Below are 20,460 nucleotides of genomic sequence, written 5' to 3'. Positions count from 1 at the left end.
TATTATCTTAACTTTTCTGTCAGTAATTACAAAGTTGATGAAGTTAAGGGATTAACAAAAATTGAGGGATACAATGACTATTTGGGAGGACTATTTCAAACTTGGAAAAGTGATAGCATCATCTTTTTTTCTCTTTATGATTCATTTATTTGTGTAGTTCATGAAGAGCAAACTGTTCACAGAGAATTCCATCCCTGTTGGATTGTTCTGACTTTGCAGACAGACAGTAAAAAATTAAAACAAAAACTAGTAATAAAATCTCAAATTTCATTGACCTCCCTTTTTAGGTTTCATCTAGAAAATTTCCTTCATTTTTCAGTTGTTTGCTAAAGGTCTAGAAGTTCACAAGTGTTTTGATTTACACTGATATTTGGAATTTTTAGTACCTTTGTCAATACTGAAATTTTCTCATATTTCTTATGTACAGAGTAAAAGGAATATATGTTATGACTTGAACTTGTCTTTATTTAATTCTCCCACCCATATATTAGTCAAGACTTTTTTGTTGTAAATAACAGAAAGTAGCCTGAGCCATCTTAAGTGAAAAAGGAGAATTTATTGTATAAAAATACAGAGGTGACTCATATAACCGAAGAACAGAAATGCAGGTGGATCTCAACAGATAATGAGAACCAGGAGCAGGAGAGGTATCAGAAACCCCTGTTTATTGTTTCTTATTTTCTCTGCATGTTTTAAAAAATTCTTTTCTCCATTTAAAAATTTGGTTTCTATTTGTATACCATGTTCATAGCAGCATATTTACAATAGACAAAAGGTAGAGAAGCAAACTAAGTGACCATTATCTGGTGGAGGAATAAAGAAAATGTGGTATGTACATACAGGGGTGTATTATTCAGCCTTAAAAGGAAAGAAATTCAGATGTATAATATAACAAAGATGAACTTTGAGAATGTTATGCTAAGTGAAATAAGCCAGTCACAAAAGAGAAATACTTTATGATTTCACTTTTATGAGAATGTTATGCTAAATGAAATAAGCCAGTCACAAAAGAGAAATACTTTATGATTTCACTGGAGTAGTCAAATTCATAGGGACAGAAAGTAAAATGGCTTTGCCAGGGCTGGGAGGAGAAGGAAAATGGTGAGTTGTTATTTAATGGGTATAGAGTTTCAATTCTGCAACATGAAGAGTTCTGAAGATTGGTGTGAAAGTACTTACCACTACTGAAGTGTGCACTTAAAAATGGTTAAGATGATACATTTTAGATTATGTATATTTTACCACAATTTAAAAAAAGTAAATGATTGTAGGTAATTTAGTTTGTCTGGTAATAGTGCATATGGATTTACTATGCAGGAAAGTAATGTTAAGTAGTGGACACATATTGCATACAGTTGGATGAGAACCAGCCTCTGGTGGGTAGCAGTAAATGTTAAATTGTTCAAAATTGATTTTTAGTGAAGCAGTATTCCTTAATAAAGAATAAAATACCTTCTTGAGGTTAAAAACAACCCTGCTTTCTCTGATTTGCTGGTTGACATCATGCAGAATATCCTCCCATCCTCAGCATCTGACTTTATATTATATACTTTAGTCCCTAAAAAGACTATAATAGTCTTCTAAATTCTAGAAATCTGACTCTGTTTGTTTTTTTTTAAGTGCTCATCCTGGTCCAATATCATCTAATACAAATACTGTCCTGTAAATTTTGCTAAAATACATAAGAAATGTACACCCCCATGTTTCTGAAGGAAGAAGTAAGAATATCAGGCCCACTGGAAGCTGGGAGACAGATCTTGGAGACCAATACCCTGTGTCCCAGGTTTGATTATAGGAGCCAGAGGGAATTGAGGAAACTCCTGAGATAGCAGCCTCATACACAGGGTGACTATTCAAAATATGCCAGAGGAGAAACCTCGGTGAGCATCTTGGCCCATTTTAGTTCACCCCCACCCCCAAAGAAAAGTAGTGAATAAATAAAACAGGATAAAAGCAGATAGCTGAGAACTTGATGTAATTTAAGGCAGAGGCCAGGGACCAGAATCCCAAGATCAGACACACATGGGGAAGTCAAAACTGAAAATTCTATGAATCAGAGGGCAGGAAGTTGAGGAGTTAGAGAGAAAGTGTGTCAACAAAATCTGACCAAAGTGTGCCTTGTTGGAAGCAGCATCATGATTAGCCCTGGCCGCAGTGGAAGAGTCTTGGCTCTGATCACTGCTTCTATTTGTTTGCAGCCACCTTGGTGAAAATAATTTGCCTAAAACCAAACTGGTAAAGATGGTTAAACATGACTCTTTTTGTAATTGGTTACTCGTCTATTATTAATGTTGAAACATTGGAGAAGGTGTTTAGAATTTTAATGTAATAAAACATTTTTCAGAATTTTGGGGATTTTTCTCTGGTCTTTGAACTTTGATTTTTAATTCATGACACATTTTCATCCAATCATGCTTCCTTTTCTTAGCAAATCTTTATAGATTTTGTACGAGATTGCCCAAAACAAGCCAGTCTAAAATCTGTTTTAATGAGTCATTGGTTCTTTTATTGTATACCCCAGGGAATCTGCAGAATTAAAGACGTGATGTAGTTAAGGTTGGTTGAAGAGAATGAAGTCGTTTGATGTCATTGAAGTTTGTATTAATCACTGTATTCACCTAGAAGATTCTGAGTTTTTTTTCTCAATCTTAAAGTCTTTCAGCTATCAAAATAATGTAAGGATTTACTGGGTTAGAAAAGCTGGCATATTATTTCTCTTCTCCCCTTTCTACAGTGAAGATATCAGTGGCTCAGAGTCATTTGCTATCAAGAGTTTTACTCATATATCATTTTATACATTGTTAGGTTGATAAATTTAAACCTAACCTTAAAGCTGTCTGAGAAGCCACTTTGAGACTGTGCATGTTTTTCATTATAGCTTCAATTCTGACAGCAACATTGAGTAGTAAAAATACTTTCCTGTAAAATTTGCTGAAACACATAAGAAATGTACAACCAAAATGGAACACAAATAGGGTTAAGTAAATGAAGTTAACATCACTGGCTAAAAATGAATTTTAAAAAGCAAAATTACATAGAAAGAAGCAAGATTTTTAATTAAAAATATGGCCGAAAGTTGTAAAAATTATAACAAGTTTCAAAAAATTATAAAGTAATGTTAACTGATAGTTGGAAACATTGATTTTAGACCAATTACCCTTCAGGCAAATGAGCAGAACAGACATAATTGACTCTATGTGAATTAGGAATGAAGAAGAAAAGGAACTTTTGTTCCCCCCAAAATTCTGAAAAAACAAAAAAAGACAAAAAGGCTTAATGACTCATGAAAACTCACAGGCTTCTTCAAGTGCATCAAAATTACTAAGATGAAAAATCCATATCAGATAATATTTTTGACCAATTTATCCTTTCAAACAATTTGACTTTGAGAAATTTCTTTTAGGTCAATTTGTTTTTGACAATTCACTTTGAGCTCTTGGTTACTCTCAGCAGCCCATTTCCCTCTGCCAGTCTCTCTTGTTAAAAGCCATTGATGTAATAGGAAGACTCATCCTTCCCTGTTAGTCGTTGGAATAAAACTGGGGAGAATGTTCTTGGAGGAATTCATTAACAGTTAACAGAGATACTTAAGATGATGCAGACCAAACCTTTCCTCACTTTACAACTGACAAAAAAAAAAAAAAAAAAAAAAAAAGACTGGGCATTTGTGGTATCGTGCCCAAAGTCACAGTAAAGCAATGGCAAAAATGGAAATGGAGATTAGAATTTTTAAAAAAATCTTTTTTTTATCTTTGAGAGAGAGACACACACACACAGAGTGTAAGTGGGGGAGGGTCAGAGAGAGAGGGAGATGCAGAATCTGAAGAAGGCTCCAGGCTCTGAGCTGTCAGCACAGAGCCCAACATGGGGCTTGTGAGTTTGTCAGAAAATTACTCTGTTCAATAATAAGTATACAGTTTGGCTCGAATTTAAAAGTCTTATTTAAAAAACCCCCATGAGTGTGGCATTGTTGCCCCATGCTAAGAAGGTGGCATATGTGTTATTCTGCCTGGTTCCTTTCAGGTAGTAGGATAATAATAAAAGTTAACATTTGTGTAGCATTGGTCATTGGCCAAATACTGTGCTAAACTCATTTAATCCCCACAGTAGTAACACTGTGAGGTAGATACTGCTGTTATCTCCATTGTGATGGATTGAATGCAAAATACCCTCATACTTAAATAGTCCTTCTTTGTAAACACACCCCTTGTAATATGACATTAAGATTCTTCTGTCAAGTGGCAAAGTGTATATTTTTTACCCTCTGAATTTGTGTTGATCTTGTGATTTGCTTTGGTCAGTAAAATGCAGTGGGGGCAATGTTATGGCATTTCTGAGTGCAGGGTTCAAGGGCCTTGCACATTTCTGCTCTGTCTCTCAGAACCCTGCCAGCACTATGTGCACAAGCCTGAGCTGGCCTACTTAAGGGTGAGAGATTACAAACAGATCTGTCCCAGCCAAAGCCATCTTAGATTAGCTTTCATCCAAAATACGTGAGAGAACCAAGCCAAGATCAGCAGATTATATAGTTTATGGTTGTGAAGCTATATAGCATAATGGTTTAGGAACATGGGCACTGGAGGCATGCATAGCCTCGTTGAGATCAGAAGAAGCACTGAGTTTGAGACTATAAAAAAAAATCCAACTGAACCATATAACTGTGGGCAAGAACGAATGCTGTTTGTCTTAGGCCAATGAGTTTTGGGTTTGTTGTATTACATAGCAATGGCTAAGTTATATACTCATTTAATAAATGAGGAACTGAGGTACTGAATGGTATAATAACTAGTCAGTGGTTCCAAAGCTAAAAGTAAGCAGAATTGGGATCTGAACCTAGGTAGTGGGACTCTGGTCTGCGTGCTCCTAAAATATTGTGCCATGTGGCTTTAAGTGCAAACTGCATAGCACAAAGATGAACAGAGGCCAGTCTGCCATCATCCATCCATACCTTTACTCCTGAATCACTTATAGTAACAAACTTCACAATGAATTCCTATCTCTTCCCACTGGCATATTTAAATCTGTGATTTGTCTTTTTATCATTGCCTCACCTCATCTCCATTCTACTTAATGGAATGACTTTCTCAACCATAGTTCACATTCTAGCTAAACTGTAGGAGAAAGGAAAAAAAACCCTTTTCTCTACCCATTTTAGGTTCTCTGCTTGGGGCTCTATAAATTAGATTGACAAAAGATTGACAAGAGAAAGACATACAGAAATTTATTAACATGCATTGCTCATAAACATGGGAGCACTTAGCAAGGAATAACTCAAAGAGGTGGTTAGGACTTGGGCTTATATAGTATCTTAACAAAAGTACAATAAATTTTTAGACAAATTACAAAACACAAAGTAAAATGACTTTGAATTTCTATAATGGCAAATTTGGGGATGGCAGATAGAAAAGGGGGAACTAATGGAAGATAAGGGCTAGTTAGTAAAGTTTGGTATATAGATTTTTTTGGTGCTATCTCTGGGCTGATGAGGATCTAGAGTTGTCTCTGTGATTAACTTTTGTCCTTTCTTGGTAGAGAGGAGAGTGGGGGAAAACTTTAAAAATTATGTGCTGTTTATAGGGGTAATTACAGGGAGGGCAGAGGACTTTGTTTGTATGTACTTTTTTTCAGTTACCGTCAGCTCAAAATAATTCTTATGCCTAAGTTGAATATTTTGTAGTGGCATATTCTGCTACCCTTCACCATTTATGCTTTTGTTAGCTGTTACAGTAAACATCTTTACCCATTCTAACTCCTTCTCAACCAAGGGAGAGCCCTGTGAACACAATGACAATCTGCTATTGATCAGTTCAGAACCACATTTTCCAACAACTCTTATCTGCTCAGGAATCTGTTACCATGTCAGGTGCAGTATAGAAAGTTACTTACTCCATGTTGGACCATAACTTCCTAAGCCACGTTACTCTTTCAATATGGCACCATTTATCGTTTCTCTAAACCTCTCTGGTTATAAGCCAGTTGTCTTAACATTGCATCTTTAGTTCACCACCAAGATCCACCTAAGGTCTTGAGTCAAATTATTTTTATTGCAGGTGACTGAAATCTACTGTCCCAGGGAAAGATCATTGTCCCAGCTGTGTCCAGTACCATTTCTGGCCAGAAACCTTGGCCAGAGGAGAGGGACACTGGGGGCGGAATGGTTACCAGGGGCAAATTGCTGTCACTCTGCAGATGTGAGAACTCTTCCAGCTGTTTTTAGAGGACATGAGGGTTCTGGTGAGACAACTTGGTAGATATCTACTATCCTGTCTTTCCTGAGAATGATCTTAGCCATTTCCTGACTGTGGAAGGGAAGGCTGAGTAATGTGGAGAAAAACAAAATGAAAGAAGACATTTTTAGGGTTTTGAAGGTCTGTGTTTGAATTTCAACCTGTTTATCTGTATATAACAACTTACAACTTGCTTACATCCTTGGGACTCGGTTTTATCTACAAAACGAGACTTGTGAACCTCTTCAGATAAGGCATACCCAGGCTTATCTTACCCCGTAGAATTCCCTTCTGTATTCATTCCTAAGCCTGTGCACTTCTCTCACATCCTCTCACCTTCAAAGCCCTGGACATTGAGGGGGAGTCAATATTCCATACTCTAATATGTATGGCTTGTGGTTTAATTGTTTTTTCTTTTAATTTTTACAAATTGAAGTTTCTTTTCCCATGTTGGAAATACCCTATTTATAGTTTTGAAGTTGCTTTTATAGCCCTTCCTCCATTAACTGTTCTGACATTACTTTGGGCCATCTTACTGTACTTTCTTTGGAGAGTCCATATATATCCAGTGTGACTCTACCATCTCAAATGTGTCATCTCACCTGCATTTAATCTTTCTATACCCTTGGAGGGAAGGGGCAGTTTTTCTCTGTATCTTTTGTACCCAGCAACAGTTGAGCTGGGACTAGCACATAGTAGGCATTCATTCAGCATTTGTTGAACCACACATATATTGAACACCAGCTGTCATGTGTGAATGGGATTGTCAGACGGCCCACAAAGAAATCAGTTGTGGCAAATCACAGAAATAGGACTGTCTTTTCATCGGAGCATAAGGTTGGTTCTTTGATCTGGAGGAGTCTTTTTCCCCTGACAAAGATTTAAGCACACTGTGTGCTTTCTTTCAATTAATGCTAATGGCAGGGTTTCCAACAAATACAGCAAATAAGAAGGATAAGAGACAGAGACAACTTCCAATGCTACTTTTATTAAAAAGTAATCTGCAGCTTATCTTAGCTCTTTCAATATCCAGTATCCAAGGATGGCTATTTGAATATTTTCCCTGCCAGTACCTCTAAGGTTTTGAAGCCAGGAGATCACTGGTTCCTCATCTCTGCCCAGCAATATGTGCAGCAAGTACTATAGGCCCTCTCCTGCGTCCTCCTCCTCTAGTTTCTCTTCCGTTGCTCTTTGCCACTGCTCCATATTTATGAGAAGGGGAGGGTGAGAAGGGAAGGGGAGAGCTGTCACGCATTAGGACTTGTTTCTACAGGGTATGCCCCCTTTGTTTTCTATAATTCCTCTCTTTATTCCTTTCTTTTTCTGCAGCCCAAATCTTATTTTTGTGTTGTTGCACCTTAAATCTGCCAAACTATGGGGTTGACTGTCCTAAATTGGAAAAAAGAAATACAAGCGCATGCTGATATAGCAGGTATAATTGTAAATACCTTTCTGCATCTGAGGCCAGTATCTACGTTTACATTTGCCAAATGTGGCAGTTGCTTATCAACTGTGTGAACTTGGTGAGGTTGCTTAACCTCTCTCTGTCTCAATTTTCTTGTCTATAAAATGGAGATAATAGTACCAACCACATAGGCATAATATAAAAAATAAAATAATTCTATAAATGTGTTATCATAGTTACTGTCACAGTGTAAGTGCTAAAAAAAGGTTTATTATATTGTCGTTACTGTTGTATTTGGTAATTGTATCATGAGTTAGCCCTTAGCATAATTCCATTCAGCGAACATTCTTTGAGTTTAATATGAATGTAAAATCCTATGCTGAATCCTGTAGGAGATATTAAGATATGTTAAGGTTCCAAGTTTAGAGAAGATCCCAATCTGATGCGGATGAGATACATATGCACACTAATCACGTTATTAGGAAGAGGATTATAAATGGTAGAAATGAGATACAATGCAAAACGAATGGGAGCAGTCACAATGTTGAATCTGAGAGGTTCTGTTTGAACTAAACTATGAAGAATAAGACAGGGTGAAGGAAACTATGAGGGAGGAAAAAGCATTGCAGTTTGAGGAGGCTTAAAAATTAGCCTATGAAAGAAATGTTGGATAATCATTTTCCATCCATATACTATTTCATTGCAAATTTATTTAGGCAATAATTCACATGCAAAGAGAAAGGAAAGGACTGCTGTGGATTAGCATTTTCCAGTTGGCTAATAGAAATTCTGAGATAAATGATTCCGTGGTCATATGCATTTTGATATTGCAAAAACATTTTGCTATCCTTTCAGATTCTGCTACCAGTTTCCTTACTACTTGCAACCTAATGACTAACATATGCCATATATATTAAAAAAATTTTTTTTTACATTTATTTATTTTTAAGACACAGAGAGAGACAGAGCACAAGTAGGGCAGGGGCAGAGAGAGGGAGACACAGAATCCAAAGCAGGCTCCAGGCTCTGAGCTGACAGCACAGAGCCTCACGCGGGGCTCGAACTACAAACCGTGAGCTCATGACCTGAGCCGAAGTTGGACACTTAACTGACTGAGCCACCCAGGCGCCCCTCACATGCTATATATTTTAAGGTTTTTCTTACAGCGGCACCTAACTTTTTTTTTCTTCTTCCAAAAATCCTGTATGACATGAGATCGTCCAGCTTACGCTGCAGCAACAAACAACCTCAAAATCTGGCTTAGAGCAACAAAAAATTGATTTCTCAGTCATGTGTACCATGTCCAAAGCAGGCCAGCAGAGAAGTGTGCACTGCTTATTGTCGTCACTCAGCGACAGGCTGATTGAAATTCCATCTAATGCATGCTTCTGCAGTGTCCACGGGAAAAAGGGCAGTGACTTTGATGGTTCCACCCAGAAGTGTTCTGTGTCACTCCATTGATACTTTTTTGTCCAAAGCAAGTCATATGACCACATCTAATTTCCAAGAGTGTGGAAGTAAAAGTTACCATGCTCCTAGGGAATGAGAGGGAAACTTGGAAATTTATAAACAGGCCTAATGACTATTGTAATTAGATTACACGAAGTTAAATGAGACTGCGGAATTTCTCAGTCTTTAATATACTAATGTAAAATGCAGATCTCCCAGAGGGTGTTATAGTATGCATGCTGTTGCTCTTACTTGAATCTGGGACCTTTTTTCTTCAATGATTTTGTGGCACTATTGTTCCTTGGAATTCAAAGTAGGAAATTTTTATATATACTAAAGGCTATTTTTAATTGACTATGTTTAGAAGTAGGAATTGAGATAGGATTGGTATTTATAGACCTGAAGAGCTGGTAAAGCAGTCTGAATGATTTTTCAGTATATTAGATAAAATAGATAATCCATGTTTTTGCCATTTGTGATCACCTGCTAGAAGCCAAATCTTGTTTTGTCTTTTTGTACATATTTTCACATTTAATTCTCATAAGAGCAATACCAGGAAGATAAGGAACATTACTCACATTTTATAGTTGGGGATAAAAGAGATTGAGTAACTTACATAGGGTTTTGCGAGTAATTGGCAGAGCTGGGGTTTGAATCTGGGCTGTGTGGCTGCTGAAATCATGCTCTAGTTTTTAGTATAAGACTAGAGTGTAATCAGAACCTCAAGGAGATGACTGGCATGTTAGGGTTCTCCAGAGAAACAACAAATAGGATACATTTATCTATGGATGTTTGTGTCTATGTATTTATAATGGGAGCTGGCAACTCTGAAATTTGTAGTGCAAACTTTCTGGGTGGAAATTGAGGCAGGATTTCTGTTACTGAGGCAGAATTCTGAAAGCTTCAGTTTTTTTGCTCATCAGTCCTTTAACTAATTGGATGAGGCCTACCTACATTATGGGAGCTGATTTGCTTTACTTAAGATCAACTGATTGTAAATGTTAATCCCATCTACAAAGCACCTTCACAGTAATATCTAGACTAGCATTTGACCAAACATCTGGGCATCATAGCCTAGCCATGTTAACATATACAATTAACTATGCCAACTTAAATAAATGAAATGCTTCTGCTAAGAAAAAAAATAGATGAAATAGATAATCTAAATTTTTAGCTTGGTATGGCTAGGATTAAAAGTTCTATTCAGGAGAGATTTTGTTTGATTTATTAATTTTTTCTTCTCTTCCGGCTCTTCATCATCCAAATGAACTCCATCCTTGAGCCCAGAAAAGCTGTTAGGACCCTCATCCACTTCTCAGGAATCATACCCCAAGGACTCAGTGTTAATTATGCCTCTTTTAACTTCATTCTCCTTTCATTTCCCTTTCTCAGTTTCCCCAGTATTAACCCTTTTTATTACATCAGTTAAAATAACAACAACAGGTTTTTTTTTTGTTTTTTTTTTAAGTAGTAGCCCTTTAAACATAGTCTTGCTCAGAAGTTTAATATGTAAAACAGATGTTCAAATCTGTTCTTCTGAAGTCTGGGTAGAGATCCTGGAACTTCACTTCCACCCCCCAATTTTACAACCCCATCACCTCTCCAAGCTGCTGTTCCATGTAGAGTGAGCACCATGTCACTAAGGTACCATGTCAACAGTTATCTGGGCTGATTTGAGGGCCCCAGAACCCCTATGGGATATCCCCCAGTACAACTTCATGTTGGTCCCAAGCTGTCCCTGTGGATGGGGCTCCTATATAATAATGTTTCTCCTTTTGGCCCGTGAATGTTTCCAGGTAGTAACCAGTGACTGCTTCAGAGCTTGTCGTAAACTACCCAATATGATTGTGTTACGGAAGAATTTACAGTAGCTGCCCTGAAAATACTGTGCTTTGGATCAATGACTTTTCAAGTGGCTTAGTGCTGCCACAGCTCCATAACCATGTGTCAAACATAACAAAAACTAGTAGTTATTGTTTGTTTACAATAGTCATAATTTTCTTGTGCTAATAACACATTTACTTCAAAAGTGCCTCACAAAAAGATAATGTCAAAGGGCTTGCAGCCTGTAGCATAAAACCTGACAGTTTGAAAATTTTTGTTTTAGAAAACAAAAGCCCCCTTCTCTCTTGAATGAGTAGAAAATTACCAGTTCCAAAACAATAAAACTGACTTAATTGCTATATCATTAAAACATATTATTCATGTTTGAGTTCTAAGCTAGACCCCTCCCTCATACAAGGTTCTAATAACATTTTAGAAATCTTCATTTTGCAATGTAAACATATAGTTACGTACTGCATTCTGAGAATAAATCAGTAAAACAGAGGACTCGTGTCAAGTGGACTATGGTGTGGCACGAACGTTCTTTATTCCTTTTCTAAAAGGGAGCCAAGGTCCTTGGAACTAGATGCAAATGGTAAGGGCAAAACTCTTATTCTTCACCTTTTCTTTGTTAATACTTGTTTTATTTAGATTGAAAGATCCCTGGTCAGGTGCCTCACCTATATTATGCACTCTCTTGAATGCCAATTATTGGCGCTGTTCTTAATGCCACAGTTAAAGCAAGTAACAATGCTCTTTAAATAAAAAGGCACCTTGAAACCCTGTGGCTTGTCGGAGCTTGATTCTGCCAACTGGTTCTTTGCCCAGTATCCTCTGCATACTCACTAATGACAGGGATGCCATGTAATCCTCCACCAGTTAGGATAGTAGTCATTCTAAACTGATTTGGGCAAGCAGACCCTGAAGAATGGTCATCACCTCGGAAGTCATGTGGTGGCATTGGATCCCAGAGACCTAGTGTTCCGAAAGCACTAAATACAGCAGAAAGCCTATTCTAAAAGAATAGCCAGGTCTCAGTACCCATTGGGGTGAGCATTCAGCGAGGCAGGGGATTAGGGCTGGAAGGGAGAGCTGCCCAGTGGCTTGATGGGGGAACCAGGTCCCACCCTGTGGGACTTCTCTATTCTTTCATTATCTTTCTCTCACACTAACCCCACTAATAAGTTTGATTCGTCACAGTTTTTACCATCAGGTCAACAAGTTAGTTTATAAAGTTGTTAGTAAATATTGCTTCTCCACCTTATCCTACCTATGGGTACATTTTTGATGTATCTGTAGAATAAACTTGACGTAGGAAGGTTACAGTGCAAAGGCCATAGGGGAGACGATGATGATAATGATGACAGGAAACATTTTTAGAGGGCTTATGTTACTTGTGTCAGCCCTCGTTTTAGGTGCTTCACATTCAGAGCCTAGACATACCGTTGTACAAGGTGTTTCCTGAGCAGGGGTGGCCAGGTAAGGGGGTGAGTGTGCTAAAATCTAGCAGGAGCTATTTTGCTGTGCTGTTCACCCTAGAGAGGGTATGTGTTCACCCTGAAGGACATCTGTATCTAATTTCCACGATGTGCTGCTGGCTACTAGCAGCTCTGTTTATATGAATTCATCCATTTCATCCCCACAGCAGTGCTTTGGAGTATCGTTTTCAAATATTTTCAAATTCGAGGCAATTGTTGCACAGAGAGTTTAATGAAATCCCCAAGAATGCAAGTCAATGTGCCAGGATTTGAAACACCAGTCAGAATGGAACCCATGCCCCAGTGAGCAACAGCAGCAAGATACGTGGCCGTGAATGCATCCAGATGCTGCCCCTTGTCCCTCCTGTGGTGGCACTTAAGACACTTTCTGTAATATCTGCATCCTTGTTCATGTTCACCCTGTATATCTAAGGTAAATTGCACTTTACAAAAGTTCTCTGATATGGTCTAAAATATATTTCAAATGCTTTCTATTCTTAATCTTTAAATTACATTTTTTAAGGGATGTTGTATCATATGAAATCGACTACCTCCAGAAAGAAAATGGTCATCAAATGTGGGGAAAGCACAGGTTCTTTTTTTATTCAGCAGCCTCAACCTTAAGTATTTATACGCTATCCAGTATACGCAGATAGCTGTCTAGATGCACCGAGATGCTTTATAAATCTTAGTGATAAGTGGTTTTTATTTAAATGTAAAAATGATACCTTTGTCCTCAGATAGTTGACATTAAAAGGTTTCTATGGGGAAATCAGAGCAGGAAGGAGGACGTCAATGTGATTACGCCACCTTGTGGCTGCTGGTTGATTTTCAGCCTCTTTGGATCTCTTGGAGAATTTCAAGGGTTTTCTTGCTGTTGATTATCTCCAACTCTTTCCTGAGGCAAGGACTCCTTTGTGAATTCAGCCCAGAGAATCACCTTTTTTTGTGCCTAGGGATGTTCTCCATTCACAAGTCTTGGAAGACACATTAGGTACATTATTGTGGTGGCCAGTTTGCCCCCTTCTTCAGCTCTGTCCTCCCAACCTCAGTGTCACAAGCGCAATGTAAAATATTGAAGCAAGAAGGAGTGCTTTACAGACCTCAGCTCAATGCAACCTAAAACTTATTTTAGGGCACAGTGCAGTTGTCACGTACTCTACTGTTACTTGCTGAGAAAATGTGTTACTACTAGAAAGTGGGTCTTACTCAATCCACAATTAAGCATTTCTGTCAAGTATTTTACCTCCTAAGCTGGGCAGCACACTGGACTCAGTGCCTTGCAGGCTCCAGTCATGCCAAAGCCTGGTAGAAACTCTCAAAAAGAATTAGAAAATATGTTAGTAACATCTGCTGTTAAAAAACCATAACAGTCTCTGAAGGAATGAGATGGGGGAGGAAATGCATATAAAGATAGACATACTTCTGTGCAGGTCTCTGTCAAACACAGTCATCTCAAGAAAAGAAAAGGATTGGAGTTTAAATATACTATAATGAAAAGAACTGAAAAGCAATAAAACTTCGAAATCTGCAGTACACTGTGTTAATGCCACAAATGTTTCTAAGATATTTCAAAGTAACTAGAACAAATACTTTGATAATTTATTGGAGTCAAGGAGATAAGCGCTTTAAACATACTCATGAACAAGAACGGTCTGTGGAACGTGTTGATTTTTCTGATCAGGAAGGAGTATATTTAAATGAGGAGAGTACATTTTTTGAAGCCTCACTGATTTACAGTTGTGAAGCTTTTAATATAATGTGGGATGTACATCTAAATTTCCTGAAAGGAGAATGAGCTCCAAGAAAGGAAAAGAAATATTGAGGAAAAAGACCTGAAAAGAAAGCAGGTTATGTGAGGTGATTGTTATGCATTCTCAAAAGTGAAAAGAGAATAAATCTGACCAACATCTGAAGACACATGCAAACCACTCCAAGCTATGGGGCAAAAGGACAGAGACCTGGATGTTTGACACTTCAAACCAGGCCCTCTGGATTGAGGCATCTGTGAATAACCAATCTGAGGAGGAAAGAGTTTGCTATGACTTAGTGATAAGCATGTCACAACAAGGAGCTTCCAGAACACAACATTCCCAAGGCATCACTTGCACAATTTGCAGGCCTAGGAGGGGTTTCCACAGGAGGCAAACCACTTCTTAAGGATGAGAGAAAACTAGAGGGGGAAAGAATAGAAGCTATCATATGAGATGAATAGAAATTTGGACTCACAGCCAGACACTGAAGACCATAGAAAAAAAGCCCCAAGGATGTGAAAACCTATTGCTGTATAATAAAAGGCTTCTGGCCAGCAAGTGTTAGAACAGATAAATATGAAGCAATAATTAGCAGGATTTTAAATATCTCTCTAAAATATAGTACAAAGATTTTCCTCCCCTAGGAGGTCTATAACTAAAGATGGAAATAAAACTGGAGGAAAACTCTAAGTTTTTAGTGTCTGAGTGGCAGTCCGAGTAATTTACCAGGTCTCTGGGAAGAAAAAGAGGAACTGTCCAAATTTTCAGTCAATATTTATCTCTTAGGTTAATAAATCTTGTTCCTGACCACAGCAGAAGTCAATACCTCCTGATTATTATGTGCAGGTGCTTCCTCGGCCTTTCTATTTGCCCAAACTCGTCTTGGAATGAGTCACCAGCTTCCCATGAGCCCCTCTCTTAGGTGATGGGTGTAGACTGAATAATTGCTTACATATCAAAGGTGTGGGCAGGTTGCCAATAATCAGTGTTCTAGCTCAATGTTTATTAGAATCATTAATTCTGATGTGTTGGCTTTTCCATTTTAGGCTTTGGGGGTGGTGTTTAGAAGCAAAATGGGGCTGAGGTATTCTTGTGAAGCATTCAAAGCCTGCAACAGAGGCAGGAGCGTGGAAGGCCGATGTAGAAGAGAAGTCTATAACATTTAGAGAGTGAGAGAGGACCTAATTTTGAGTCCTGTCAATACCACGGAATGCCTATGAATTAATCACTCAGCTTCTTTGCACTTGATCTGTTGCCTCTGTGAAAGAGGGCTAATAACTGACTTTAAAATGTTATTATGAGAATTAAACATCACAACCATGGAAGTGATTTGTCATCTAAAGCAAATAAGGCATTGCCGATTGAAACCTAAGGAGAACATGAGTCTGAATCAGTCTCAGCAATGATGAACCCGTTAAAAAGGAAAAATAAAATGATTTCTTTTTATCTTTAGAAAAAAACAGGGGTGCCTGGGTGGCTCAGTCGGTTGAGCGTCTGACTTCGGCTCAGGTCATGATCTCGTGGTCTGTGAGTTCAAGCCCCGCGTCGGGCTCTGTGCTGACAGCTCAGAGCCTGGAGCCTGTTTCAGATTCTGTGTCTCCCTCTCTCTCTGCCCCTCCCCTGCTGATGTTCTGTCTCTCTCTGTCTCAAAAATAAAACATTAAAAAAAATTTTTAAGAGAAAAAAACATATAGGGTTTCATTAAAGGTATATTTATTTGTTAGGGACATGATAGTTCGAGAACACTTTTACAGTGAGATCGGGATGTATGCATTTCCTTCTTATTCATGTCTTTCTCCTAACTTTAATGGCTGCTGCTGTGAGTTAAACATCTTGGCTCAGAAGAGATGATCAAGGTTGACGATTCTTTCCTCTCACCTTCTTCAAAACAAATCTTTCATTTAAAAAATGCAAGTATACTTATATCTTTAAAGTTCAGGTTGACTGGAAGAATCTAATTTTGCTAAGGCAGAGAGAAAATAGAAACATGAGACAACTAAATCACATCATGTGGTTTGCTAGGTGAAAACTGTGGTTTGCAATGGATTAAGCAGAATTCTGGCTCATCAGCCTGTCGTCAAAGTGATAGCTGTTGTACCTTGTGCATGTTGTTGGCTACAACTACAAAAAATTTCCTGCTATATAAAGTGACCAGTGAGGTTTTGTGTTTGTATGTTAGTTTGTTTTATCCCAGAAATGTTTAAGTGTACAAATAGTTCTTTCAGTTGTACCAGTTTGTGTCGGTAGGAACAAGACGTCAACTGACTGGCCCAGACATGGAGAGAGGTGTCCTATTCTCGGTTTACTGGATAGCCCTGGGTGATCCTTATCACTTTGCTGTGGTTGCATTTCGCAGGAATAGTACTTGACCGTCTTCCCTATGAAGCCCACTTCAGAAATAAAGAATGCTCTAAATATCAGTCATTTCATAGACTAGAAACACTCTGCATTCTTCTGATGGAAAGCATCTGATGAGTTTCACATTTTAAACGTTTCTTTGAGCAAACATTACCATCAGGTTGGCGAGTGAAGCTCCACTGAGTACAATGGCTTCTTGTTTACATTTCAAAGTTCTTTTATAGTTGACTTCTGATTTTTAAAATTTATTTAAAACTAAATTCATTTAACTAATTCATGTATGGTCATTGCAAAGCTTGGACACAAAAAGAAAGAAAATGTAATTTAAAAAATTTCAAAATCCTAATACCCAGATACAACACCTGATATTTCCTCCCATTTTTATTTAGTTTATTATACTTCTAAAAATTGTAAAAGTAGCACATCATCTTCATATGATGAAAACAGTACTAAGGTATATTAAGAAAAAGCTTATAATCTTCTCTTCCACGCATTATTAGTAGTTTTCTATGAATCATTTGGTGCTTTCCTCTACACTCAAACAAATACAGACAAAAGGTTTAGATTTTTTTAAAATAAACATTGAATTGTACTATACACGTTATTCTACAGTTGTACTTTTGATACTATGATAGTTAAATTTAAATATGTTAATATACATACCTATGTATATATCTAAATCATTCTTTTTCCGTTAGCAACTAAAATGCTTGTATGACTGTGCACAATTTTTAAAGTGGCTTAAAATACAATTATTAGCTCACAGTTTCTGAGTGTCAGGAATCTGGGAGTAGCTTAGTTGGGTCATTCTGGCTTAGGGTTTTTCATGAGGCTGCAGTCAAGGTGTTGGCTGGGTCTGCAGTCACCTGGAGGCTTGGCTGGGTTTGGAGGATCTGTTTCCAAAGCAGCTGTCTATGGGCTGGAGACCTCAATTCCTTGCTGGCTATTGGAAGGAGGTTTCTATTTCTTTACATGTTGACTTCTACATATGGTTTTTTGAGTATTCTCATGACCTGGCATTGGCTTTTTCTTTCTCTTGGGTTAGTAATCCAACAGAGAACAAGGTAGAAGATTCAGTGTCTTTTATCACATAACCGCGGAAGTTTCACCGCATCATTTCTGTGGCATACCTAACGAGTATGTATTTTGTTCCTCCTTTTAGTCAACAGAAAAAGAGGCTAAGAAATATATCTCTGTATATGCTAGTACTTTTACTTACTTAGAGTTCTGAAAGTAGGATTCCTCATTTAACAGTTCATTGGAAACTGTTCTATTACTTTTCTGGTTGGTTGTAGTGATACCTTTATTAGCAAATAATGTAGGGGAGACCTTTTTTCACAAACTCTGACATGAACATTAAAATCTTTGCCAATAATGCATATAACCATATATAGCTATCCAGATTGTTTCTATGTGTATATGTATATAATATATATTACTCTACATATATTATTATTATATATGTTATAGATATATATAATATACATAGGTAAGACGGGATAGTCCCTCCTCTTTTTTTAAACAAAAAATGAATTATACATTCATTTTTTTAAACAAAAAATGTATATATATTGCTTTGCAACTTGCTTATAAAATTCATTTATCAGTATATTCTAAATGCATATCCCTGATAACATAAATACATTTCCATTATTAATCTTTTTTAATGTTTTATTTATTTTTGAGAGAGACACACACACACACACACACACACACACAGAACATGAGCAGGGATGGACAGAGAGAGGGAGACACAGAATCTGAAGCAGGCTTCAGGCTCTGAGCAGTCAGCACAGAGCCCGATGCGGGGCTCAAACTTGTGAACCTCGAGATCATGACCTAAGCTGAACTTGGATGCTCAAATGACTGAGCCACCCAGGCACCCCCATAATTAATCTTAATGGCTGAATGGCATACCCATTTATAGATATATTATCATTTATTTAATACATTAGTTTTTGTTATAAAGGTAAGTTCGTTCCTATTTTTCCTATAATTATAAAAAGTTCAGCATTAAATATTTTAAAATGTACAGTTCTGAGTTCTGATATTATTCTTTTCTTGCTTCATTTTATAATAGTACACTTGGGCAGGGGCTAAACTAAAGAGGTCATAAAATTATTGGGTGCTATAAACTATAATTCTCTTGAGAGTGAACAGGTAATAGTTTTTTATCAGAAGACAAGTAAGAGTTGCTTATTGTTGATAAACAATATCCTTCTTAATTCTTGATTATTGTGGTTTCTATTCACCAGGGGGAAAAAAAAGCTGTTCTTTCCTCTTTCTATCCACTACCAGGTGCATAACTTTCTAGAAAGGATTTCACTGAATTTGCAATTACCATATATTGTGTCTAAGGGTATCTGTTTAAAAACCGAGTGAGACTAGTTCCTGTAGGAGAAGATTCCTCCTCTTCCTAGTACTAATGAACATTTATTTAGCCTTTATCTTGATGCCAGGTACTCTGCTGAGTACTTGTAAGCATTATCTCATTCAAGTCTCTCAATAATTTATGACAATGCACTATTGATACCTCCAGTTTTCAAATAAGGAAAGTGAATCTTAAAAAGTTGAGCATTCACCCAGAATCTCATAGCTAGTACATAAAGCAACGTGGGTATAAACCACAGGGATCTAACCCCAGGGACTGAGTTTGTGACCTTTTCTCTGTTCTGCTTCTCAGTACTAATACTATCAAACTTGCCAGAAGTTGAGAGTATTTGAAGACGTCTCTGGTAGGCAGTCGTTGTAGGAGGTCTTTACTAGTACAATAATTTAATACTTTACCTTTTTACATACCACCTTTGTCAATGTGCATGTTTTGCTTCTGATATGCCTCTTTTGCCTTGTCAGTAATAGTAATTTCAAGGGTAGATTTTGTGTTCAGGAAAGATTATTCAAGGTTGAGTTTAGTTAAAAATATATTTGAATTATTAGTTGTAAAAATTTGAAAACTTAGCTCTTCCATAATCTTGTAATTGTAAGTCTAGCAAATTTAGCAGTCACTTTTATGAAGCCTTTGATTAATGTTTAGACCCATGTGCAAACTAAGTTAATTAATCTCCTTCAAACATTTTAAACTAAATTTATAAATTAAATATATGTGACTTCTTATTTAGATACTTCAAATGTGTGATTAAAAACAAACTTTCCAGAATACTTAAAATACCTCTAATGGCTCTAATAAATTAAACCTAGAAATATTGTGAACCTCAAGTTCTCTTAAATGTTTTAGTACTTGCTTTATATACTTACTGTAATTACTGTATAAACTAAATTAAATTTCTACTTAAATTCACAGGCCTAAATCAATTGCGTAATTACACATTTTAAGTTGAATCACAAATTTTACCTGTTCTCTAATAAACTAAAATATCTTAAACATTATAAATACTCAAAAGTTAATCATGCTTCCTTAACACATAAATATTAACACTATGTCTTTGATTCTCTTAAATATCTCTGTAATTAATTCTAAACTCCCAAGTTAAAAAAAATGCTTATCTACCAAGGAAACAATTTTATCATCCAAAGCAATTATGGGGGATAATTTCTTAGTCAAAATTGAGTATTAACAGATACGGGCTAACATATTGAATGAATCATTTCTAGTGACCTAATGGGTTATGCAGAGCCCTATTCAAAGTCGTTATGTCATGGGCATCACAACTTAGAAACAAGTTTTTTTAAGTATATCCCTGACCTTCATCTACTCAAGGATATCTGTTAACCCACCTAAGTTGCTAAACAGCAGAACAAGTGAGAAAGTTCAGGTGACCCCTGTAAACCTATCACTAGAAGAAGACAGAGGGCTTAGATCATGTTATTTTTTTCATCTTTATGTAGAGAATATCTGTGAGGCAAAGGGTAAGATCGTATATTATCATAGTAATCATAAGTAGTAAGGAGTCAAATGGAATTTCTTAATTTTTGTGGAAAATTCGCATATATATGGAGATACATAG

Source organism: Prionailurus bengalensis, chromosome C1 (assembly GCF_016509475.1).
Source record: "Prionailurus bengalensis isolate Pbe53 chromosome C1, Fcat_Pben_1.1_paternal_pri, whole genome shotgun sequence".
NCBI classification, from domain to species: domain Eukaryota; kingdom Metazoa; phylum Chordata; class Mammalia; order Carnivora; family Felidae; genus Prionailurus; species Prionailurus bengalensis.
This window is presented reverse-complemented; position numbering follows the sequence as displayed.